We start from the raw sequence: 10,847 nt of genomic DNA, 5'->3' as shown, positions 1-10,847 counted from the left end.
TATGGATTGGCCGGGATATGAAACCCAGCCTCGAATCTTTAGCACCAGTGGCGTACCGTGGGTCACGGCATTGGGGGGCACCAGCAAAAATTTTGAGTCGCTCAGTGAGCGCGCAAAGCGCGCTCAATTACCAGGTATAGGCCTATTGACCTTATATAGAGACATTTTAAGGACTGTGCCATTAAACGGATATGTAATGTATCTCACTGATCAAATGATGCGAGCGCGAAGCGCGAGCTGAAAATTTGTGATATTCACCTAAAAAGGGTCAAAATAAGCTATTTAATAAAAAAAAAAAAAATACGTATCTGTCTCGCTAAACAAACAATGCGAGCGCGAAGCGCGAGCTGAAATTGTTGTATTTATTGACCCCAAACAGAGACAGTTTAAGGACTATTTTTAGAAATCAAATAAGAGAATACATATCTCACCATACTCATCTAATTTGAGTGCCAAGCGCTTGCTGATTTTGTTAGAAAACATGAAACACCTTTTGTAGTCATTGTAATCATGATTAAAATACGCATCTCACTAATCAAATATTGCGAGCGCGAAGCGCGAGCTAAAAATTTAGGAAATTCAGACCTGAAGAGAAGCATTTTAAGGCTTGTTTGTAGGAATTTACGGAGACCATACGTATTTCACGTACAAAATGATGCGAGCACGAAGCGCGAGCTGAAAATTTTGTATACATTGACCCCAAACAGGGACATTTTAAGGACTATTTCTTTTTTTGAATCCATTAAGAGTATACATATCTCACCATAGTCATCCAATGCGAGTGCCAAGCGATTGCTGATTTTGTTAGAATCACATTCAAACACATGAAGAGCTTTTTATAGTCATAGTAATCATGATTATCATACGCATCTCAGTAGCGCAAAGTGCGAGCTGAAAATATAGGAAATTCAGATCTGAAGAGGGGCATTCTAAGGCTTGTTTGTAGGAATCGACTATGACCATACGTATTTCACTAAACAAATGATGCGAGCGCGAAGCGCGAGCTGAAAATTTTTGATATTTACATTAGAAAAAGAGACATTTTAAGGACCGATTTCAGGAATTCATGAAGAGCAGACATTATCTCATCAATCCACTAATTCGAACGTAAGCACGAACACGATTTTTTTTATATGCAGACCTTAAAATGGGGCTATCACTTTAAGTAGTCATGAAAAGAAGCATATGTCACTACATAAAACAATAATAACTCGAAGTGCGATGATAAATATTTGGTGCATATTGACTTGAAAACAAGACGTTTTGGTACAACATGATTGTACATGTATATCTCGTTAAACAGACAATGCTAGTACCAGGAATAATGAACAAATAGGCCCTGAGCACATTATGTTTCATAAAGTTATGAAAAAAAATAATTCTTATGTAATATAACACAACATATAATATAATATAACATTATAATGTACAATAAATTCTTCTTTCCCACTACGTTTCTTTCTTCTCCCTCTTTTTCTCCCTTTTATCCCGGTTTTTTTTTTTGGCCAGACGATTGGGGGGGCACGTGCCCCCCATGCCCCCCCGTAGTTACGCCACTGTTTAGCACTATCATTTGAATGCAACGTAGGGTTGGCCATGATGGTTTTAGACAGATTGATAATCAGACCATCTGTTATATTTGACCAAGAGGATGCAGAAACCGTCCACTTTGCCAACTTCCAGGAACTAGATTTAGATATAGATTTTAGATTTATTTACTTCCGTTCAACAATTTTGTCAAAATATAATCAAAGTAACAATACATATTTAATAGATAATACAGACAAATCATTGAAATTTCTTGAATATAAATTAAACAAAACTACCATTTGTTGCAGTAAATTTATCAATGAAAAGAGACAAGAAATGACCGGAGGGACTTGCCAAGAAAAACAAAAGCTTGTAGAGAAGGCAAGCCCCTAAACTTAGTTTCAATACTAATTATACACAAATTATATATACAACTATATACAAAAATGGAGACGGACACAAAAGATAAACTTAAGACAAGTAATCCACAAATGTCAAAATAAAACGAATAAGCGACAAAAAAATAAGAGAAAGTAGTAATAATAATAATAATAATAATAATAATTACAGTGGTAACACACACAAAAATTACTTACAGCATAATAATAGGGAGGGAAAGGTGTCAAAGGAAAGAAAGAAGGAGATAAGGGAGGTGCAAATAAAAAGTGCAAATGAAAAGAGGAACATGGCAGGAGCACAGGTATGATTGTGTCATGTTGGAAGGGCCACTCGATCTGACCTTTCATTGCTTTTACAACTCCAAGAGTGTATTTCTTGTATTGTCCGATTACTGAATTTAAAACGCTGCTATATATATGGATTCATCTAATTTTAAGTCGGCTAATGCCCCCCCCCCTCCCGTACCCTCCCGAGGAAAACAGTCTCATGTCTTTCCCACCTCTACATCAGATACTATTCATAACATATTTCGTCACGGTATGGGAGGGGGGGCAGTCAAATATATTGCTGTACACACGCGTGACCCCCCCCCCCAAAAAAAAAAAAAAAAAAAAAAAACGCGTTTAAAGGGGGTATATTTTTCAGTTTTCGACACGGCCCTCGCTTGCAATATAAACACCGATTTTCAAAAAAAATGGTCAATGTTCGATCGCAGGGTCAAACGTATAGGGTATGTTTTTCTTTCCAAACCTTTTTTTAAAGACTAGCCAAAGTTATTTAGGGTATGTCTTTTTTTCCCCCAAGCCTTTTCCCCGGGGTCAATTTCCGGCGACAACTTGTTTCAGGGCCAAATTAAATGTGTAAATAAAGCCCGCGAAAAACTTGTGTAGGGGGTTATAATGCACACAGGGAAAAACTCGTTTATGATAGGGGGTATTTTGAAATAATTTAGCCACGCGTGTGTACAGTAATACATTTGACTGCCCCCCCCCCTCCAGGCGGGGGGGGGGGACTAAGAACAGACCTGCATAATTCCCGCATTTTCGTCACCCTTGAGCAAGCTCTACCTTCTCCTATATCATATGTAATCCAGAGAATGTGAAAATGTGACAAACAGACAAAAGGATACGGGCCTATCTGAAACTGATAGCCTCTCTGTTATCGAAACTCGATCTGAAACAATGCTCTTAAAATACCGCATAATCCAATATGCGGGTATTTTTTAGATTTTTATTTCATGTCAGGTGTACTATCTTTGAATGTGGTACAACTGAATTATGACAGTAGAAGAGGTTATTCCGACTTCAACGCAAGGATGACTAGTAAAGTTTGTTTCTTTTAAGAGCTGGCGGCGGCGGAGCGAAGTTGAAAGTGGAAGGGGGGCACAGGGATAAATGACATATTATTTTCGAAAAGGGCACTTTCTTACAACGAAGAAAAAATATATAAAGTGGTGTAAGGAGCCAGAGATTTTGAGAGGGCTTGCTATGCTAAGTCACGTAAAATCTATAAGAAGTTGCGAGCGAGCGAGCACAAGTTTTGAGATGTTTATAACGAAAATCAAATTTTGTGATATATATTTTACACTATTCAGAAAATAATTACGTTTCATTCTTTTCTCTTTCCTTTTCTCCTTTTTTTCTTGGTCGTGAAATATTGGGCGGAGGGGGCAAGATCCGTCCAAGCGCCCCCCCTTCAAATTCCTACCACCACGCACATGACTTCAGGCACGTATGCTTATTTAGATTTTTCCCCTTCACGAGAAGTAACATAATATTGTTTACTTGTTTCAAAGGGGCACTCGTTAGCACATAAACCGGGTCTTTCTCAGGTGAAATGGGTGCAAAACACATTCGTAAACACTTTACTTGGTTAATAAGGGGGACACTGATTCGAGAAATGGCACCTTCTCTGGTGGGTGTTTCATAAAGCTGTTCGTAAGATACGAATGACTTTACGCACGACTGGTGATCCTATCTTGTGCTATCTGATATCCCTATGTAATTGAGTTATGACCCAAGAACAGGTTCCAGTTGTGCGTAAAGTTGTTCGTAACTTTACGAACAGCTTTATGAAACACCCACCAGGTAGCCTATGACAGGGGCACAGAACCCGTTCGTGAGGGGCACTTTTCTTAAGGTCAAGTCCACCTCAGAAAAATGTTGATTTGAATCAATAAAGAAAAATCAGACAAGCACAATGCTGAAGATTTCATCAAAATATCGTATATCGATTCTGCTGTATTAGCATGATTAGTGTATTATATTAATCAATGAGTTTTAACCTGGGGTTGTTATTTTTTCAAGCAATCTGCTTATGATGACAATCCTTCTCCTGCAAATTGTAAATGTTAACTAATTTGGTATGAGATCAGTTTTGTTTGTAATGATAATTTTAGTACACTTAGTTATGATTCATGCCAAAAAAGTTCTCAATATACTATGTTTGTTATGTCATGGAAAATGTATTATATACGAATGATGTAATTGCAGAAGTAAACAATAAAATAACATCAAATCAAATAAAAATCGGATGTAAAATAAAGAAAGTTATGACATTTCAAAGTTTCGCTTATTTTTAACAAAATAGTTATATGAACGAGCCAGTTACATCCAAATGAGAGAGTCGATGATGTCACTCACTCACTATTTCTTTTTGTTTTTTATTGTTGAATTATACAATATTTCAATTTTTACGAATTTGACGATTAGGACCTCCTTGCCTGAAGCACAAAATGTTAAAATAATGGAATTCCACGCGTTCAGGGAGGAATGAAACTTCATTTTACATGACAATGACGAGAAAATCAAAATATTTCATATTTCAAACAATAAAAAACAAAAGAAATAGTGAGTGAATGACATCATTGACTCTCTCATTTGGATGTAGCTGGCTCGTCCATATAACTGTTTTTGTGAAATGAAGCGAAAATTTGAAATGTCATAACTTTCTTATTTTACATCCGATTTTGATGAAATTTTCAGTGTTATGCTTGTTGAATTTTTACCTTCTTATTCAAATCAAGTTTTGGTGGGGTGGACTTGTCATTTAGGTACCAAGGGGCACTGATTCAAGAAAGTGTACTAACAAGAAGGCATGTGGTTACTTGGTCACAAATCAAACGGTCCTTTTCAGATGAAAGGGGCACAGAACACGTTCTCGAGGAGGCATTTTTGGAGGGTAAAAAAGGCACTCATTCAAAAAGGGCAATTAGTGACATAAGACGGGTCCTCCTCAGAAGGACATAACACGTTCATGATGGGCATTCTTTGATTAAAATAAATTGGCACGGATATAGACGACTACAAAGTACAAGATACAAGGAGTGTATAAACAGGATTGGGCCGATCCATCTCTGGTCAAGTAGGCCCTAAATCAATTTCCCGTGATTCATAGATTTTAATTCTATTTAGTTTCATTTATCATGTAAAATTTATATATTTTTAAAGTCTGAATTTGAGTTGATTGTGCAGTGCTTTCTAAATACATATCCGCTCATCTTAGAAATACGGAAGGCCATACGTTTTCGTTATGACTGCGTTTTGATATTGAGTTTCCTTAGGGGCTTCCGTTCAGGTGGCTACTAGGTACGGAGAAGCTCGATGAAAATATACATGTAACCATCCTTTCTCTTTACCTCTGAACTCAATCCAAATCAAAACACGTATTTTTGACAACCTTTAATTGTTATTCATATGGCTGAATAGAAAACAGACTGATTTCTCATTATCGTCACGTAGTCCCGAATGAATGGTATGAATGGTATAAAAAATGCCACTTGGTCCACTCCCGCTTGGCCTACTCTATGTTTGGTCATGCCTTATCTTAAGTTCATCTACAACCAGTTCGTCTACTAACCGTTTTGTCCAGTGGCTTACAGATTAGGGGCTTGGGGTGCTTGCCCCCTCCCCCCTCCCGCCAAAAACTCACCCTACTGCTAAAAAAAAAAAAATCACAACGAAGAAAAAAAAGAAAAAGGAAAAATAAAGAGAGAAGGGTGAATTATGAAATATGATATTATTGTCTAAATATTATGTAAAATTTATTAAAACTTGTTTATGTTAAAACAAAGTGTCGATCAGTTTGCCTGATAGGCCACATCTAGCTCCCTCAAAATTTTGTGCTAATTGGGCGCCACTTATTGCCCATGCTGCCCATTTACCATAGGCCTTGGCAGTGTCTAATTTTCAGAAAGGCTGTCTTCTTCGCGTAGATCCACTTACCATATTTGCATTGATTTAGCCTACAAGTTTACCATTTTATAATTTTAGCTTGGTCTACCATGTCAGCATTTTACCTCGAGAACTTTGACTTTTGAGCCTCTTTATGGTACTTTACCATGGAAACCTTAATTTACAATTTTTACCACTGTAACTTGTTTTACAATGTGTTCATTATTATTTTTTCCTGGAAATTTGACATTCAAAGCATTTTATCACATACCATTTTATTCATGAAAATGGGTTTGTCCAGTGAGATTACAAAGAGTACTATGAGCGGCTAGGCCAATCATTTTACAAATTTACCACAGAAACCTTGGTTAACCATTTTCTAATTTATCCGAAAAACTTCAAATAAAGTTACCAGTTTTATAATGGAAATCATTTTATGAACCATTCTACCACTTTACCAAATGGGAATCCCTGATTTACCATTTTACCAGGGAACTTGTAAGCCGTATAAATGTAGAAATCGAAAAAAAGGAAATCTGTGCTTTTTTTTCGTGGTCAAATTGCAAGGTCAGTTTCAGAAGTTTTTAATTCCGTCGGCCTAGTTAGCCAGTCTAATATTACTAGCAAAATGAACTTTACCTACTTAACAGTGTTCAATTGGAAAAATATGACGTATATCCGTGTTTGATGATCAAAGGGCATATCAAATTTATTTTCACACCAAGCAATATTTTGTGTTTTTTTTCTTGGAAGGAACGTGCGATTTTTCACATTCATTGTATTATTAACATCCTGTTGAGCTAATGGGCTATCTCTGTCGGAAATAATAATTCTCCTCACACCATTAATTGTTTGCCATTATATTTCTTTAAAATACGTTCAATGGCTAATATTACGTGGGATTGTAATGTTGAAAACTGGCGTACACTGTAAAAATTGTGGTGTTAAAACTGACACCAATTGGTGTTAATAGAGGACCACACCCTGAGGTGTAAAAATTACACCCTAGAGATTGAACGTAACACCAAGGAGTGTAAATGTAACAACCAAATGTGTTGTAATAACACCTAGAGGTGTAAAACTAACACCACCAATTTAACACCGGTGTAAAATAACTGGTGTGGTCCTTTATGTACACCGGTTAACACCACAGTTTTTGCTGTGTAGTCAGTCATTTTAAAGGGGGGGGGATGCAGCAAAACAATCACTGAAATATAAAAAAAAAATTGGGGAGTGGACTTTCAGTGGCACCATTTTAAACTACGCATTGTCACTTACCTGTAAATGATATGACTGACATTATTCGCGACCGGTTCATCCTAACAAATAAAACAGAATTATATTACCATTTTCAATAACTAAATAAATAAATCTGAAATTTTCTGATGAGTGACCTTTTATAATGCTGCTCTAAGTTGATTCAACAAAATAATATATATGTTCAGACCATTGTTATGTATACTCTCGTAATGTAAAAAAATATTGATATTAACAACTTCGTTAATGAAATTAATGGCATGCCAAATAATGATATACTTTGTGAGAATAACATGGAAAAGGCTTATGAAATGTGGATGAAAATGTTTAAATCAATTTTGAATAAACATGCTCCTATTAAGAGAAAAAGAGTAAGACACAAAAAGTCTCCTTGGATGACGAGTGATATCATAGAGTTAATGCGTAAAAGGGAAAAAGCAAAAAAAAAAAGGGCAAAGATATCTAAAAATGTAAGTGACTGGAATGAGTAAAGAAAATTCGCAATAATGCAACATCTTTCCAAAGATCAGCCAAGCGAAAATACGTAACGGAAAGTATAAAAAAAGAATGTAGGCAACTCGATGAGCTATGATGTGGAAGGTTTTACGTGATATATTGCCAGGTAGAAATAAGAATACAGGAATATGAAAAATTGTGGAATACCCAAAGAGCAAAGATATTGCAAATGTACTGAAAGGACAAGTCCACCCCAACAAAAACTTGATTTGAATAAAAAGAGAAAAAATCAACAAATGTAACACTGAAAATTTCATCAAAATCGGATGTAAAATAAGAAAGTTATGGCATTTTAAAGTTTCGCCCATTTTTCTTCTTTAGCTATGAATAAGAAGCAACCAATTCAGCAACATGGAGCCAGAGGAGATCCGATTCAGTTTATGATTCATGTGAACTCCTTCTTTTCATTTGCTCAGATTACTGGAAAACAAATCAGAAAATGTCTGTTATACCTTGGTCACATTTGCTCTACGGTGGCCATACGGCGAGTCGAAAACAGCCGTTTTAACATTTTTGTACCAACTACATTATACATGTTATAGGTGGTTTGCATTAAAATTAATAAAACGACTGTTTTCGACTCGCCGTACGGCCGCCGTAGAGCAATGTGACCATGGTATTAGATACCACGTAACAAAGCGACCGGTCTCGATACAATTCCTTCAAGTATTCTGAAAGGATCGTCTCCCTGTATTACTGGCACATATCATTAATTTTTCACTGAAGAAGGGTATGTTCCACCCGAATTGAAAAGGGCAAGAATTACTCCATTACTTATGCATGATGGACCTACTACACGTACAGTAGGCCCATGATTTAAGGGTGGTCAGTGGTGGACCGTGACCCGGAGGAGACAAAGCATTGGGGGCGGGGGCACAGCATTGTTCACAAACAATGCAGTGCCCCCCATGCTTCGTCTCCGCCGGGTCACGGTCCGCCACTGAGGGTGGTGATGCTTCAGCTTCAAATCCATTTAATTACAGACATATATGTGTATTACCACAGGTATTACCAGTACTTTCCAAGGTAATAGAAAAGATAGTCTTTAAACACATGATATATAAATATCTAAATGAAAATGACCTACTTATTCCAAACCAATTTGGTTTCCGTCCAAACTTTTCAACAGCCTTGCTCTATTAAATCTGACTGAAAATATTACTAAATCAGTAATATAGAGGTGAGTCAGTTGCCCTTGTTGCATTAGACCTGGTAAAGGCATTTGATATGATTAGCCACGAGATATTGCTTTAGAAATATTATGTTATGGATTTGATAAAAATTGTCTACGATGGATTCAAAATTATTTTTAATTTAGAACCGAGAAAACCGTCGTAAATGGAAATGAATCCACTGAACAAATCGTACAATGTGGAATTGCTCAAGGGAGTATTCCTGGGCCTTTGTTTTTAATACTATACATGAACGATCTCCCCAAAGTAATAAAATATTGTAACATATCACTTTATGCAGATGATACTGTGTGCATGTATCATCTCGAGATCCTACTATACTCGAATGCAATATGGTAAACGAAGACCTGGCCTCCATCCAATTGACACAATGAGCTTTTGTTGAATGTTAAAAAGTGTAAGCTGGTCATTATAGGCTCGAAGCGTAAGACCAACTTATTTGCCAATGTAAATGTACGGATTAATGACCAAGTTCTGGAAAGAGTAGACAACTGCATTTGCATGTTTGGGTATCGTTATTGATAAGGAATTAACTTGGCGACCAGACATTGACGGTGTCCTATCCAAAGTCCTCCAAAAAATTCTTTATGTTGAAAAGAATCCGACCATCTATAGACATACCCACTGCTACTCTTTTGTATAAGATAATGATTCACCCCCATTTCGACTGTTGTAACACCGTGCGGATGAAACCCGATTCATATTCTTTGAAACGGCTTCAAATCATCCAAAACAGAGCATACTGAGGATAATTCTACAGGTGGATTATCGCTACAGCAGAACACTTCTTTATCAGACTGTTTTTGTTGACTGCTTAAGTGTAAAGTTAAAAAAAAGACCTAGTCACTTTGCTATTCAAACTATTAAATGATCTGCTTCCAAATGGGCTAGACTAAAAACTTACAATTCAGGACACGCACCATTCATTTAGATATATGGAACAGTACATTCATCTTCCAAACTCCCACACCAATTATTTGAAAAATAGCTCTTTATATCTTGCCAGTCATTTATTCAATAACCTCCCCCAATCTGTAAGAACACAAACAAATCTACAGGCTTTAAAAAATGCATCCAAAATATCTTTCTTATGAGTTTTCCGTAATTGTTGCTGACTGAAATTTTTTACCATTGTATTGTTTTCATTTCATGTATATTGATTGTACTTGTGTTTATGTTTTAAATGTGTATAGATTTATATATTTTTGTTGCTTTTTTAGTCCTTATTCTCTTATCTCAAATCTTTATTTTTATCATGTACAATGTAACTTATCTGTTCAAAATGTTTGTATTTATTATTTTGTTTCATGATTTATAATTTATTGTAAGTTTTTCACTGACTTTTTATGTACGGACTTGCTGTCCTCCCAGCTGCGGGCCCTGCTAAATTACGCTGGCTTTAGCTTATTTTGAGGAATAGCCAGAGTTCGTGAAGAATAAAGAATTTGAATGAATAATAAATTATAATAAAATCGTTGAAAAAAATAAAAGAAATTTTTCTTGCTAATCCTTGATACAGTTGAAATGAGTAAACTCTGTACTGGTGATCGAAATTTCTTTCAATCGCCAGACAAGAAAGAGAGAGAGAGAGGGAGGAAAAAACTGCAGTCAATTACTCCAAGGGAGGTCTCAGGGAAGCCTTCTTAATAATTTTTTTTTTCTGAACGGGGTTCCACCCTGACGACTATAGGCCTTATTGGTTATTAAAAAAAGATGGGTGAAAATGTTAAACGAATTACATCCACCAAAAGAATATAAGAGAGTTATGATTTTTTTTCAA

The sequence above is a fragment of the Lytechinus variegatus genome, chromosome 8, assembly GCF_018143015.1.
Source record: "Lytechinus variegatus isolate NC3 chromosome 8, Lvar_3.0, whole genome shotgun sequence".
NCBI lineage: Eukaryota > Metazoa > Echinodermata > Echinoidea > Temnopleuroida > Toxopneustidae > Lytechinus > Lytechinus variegatus.
The sequence above is the reverse complement of the archived record's forward strand: the minus strand, read 5'-3'. Positions refer to the sequence as shown.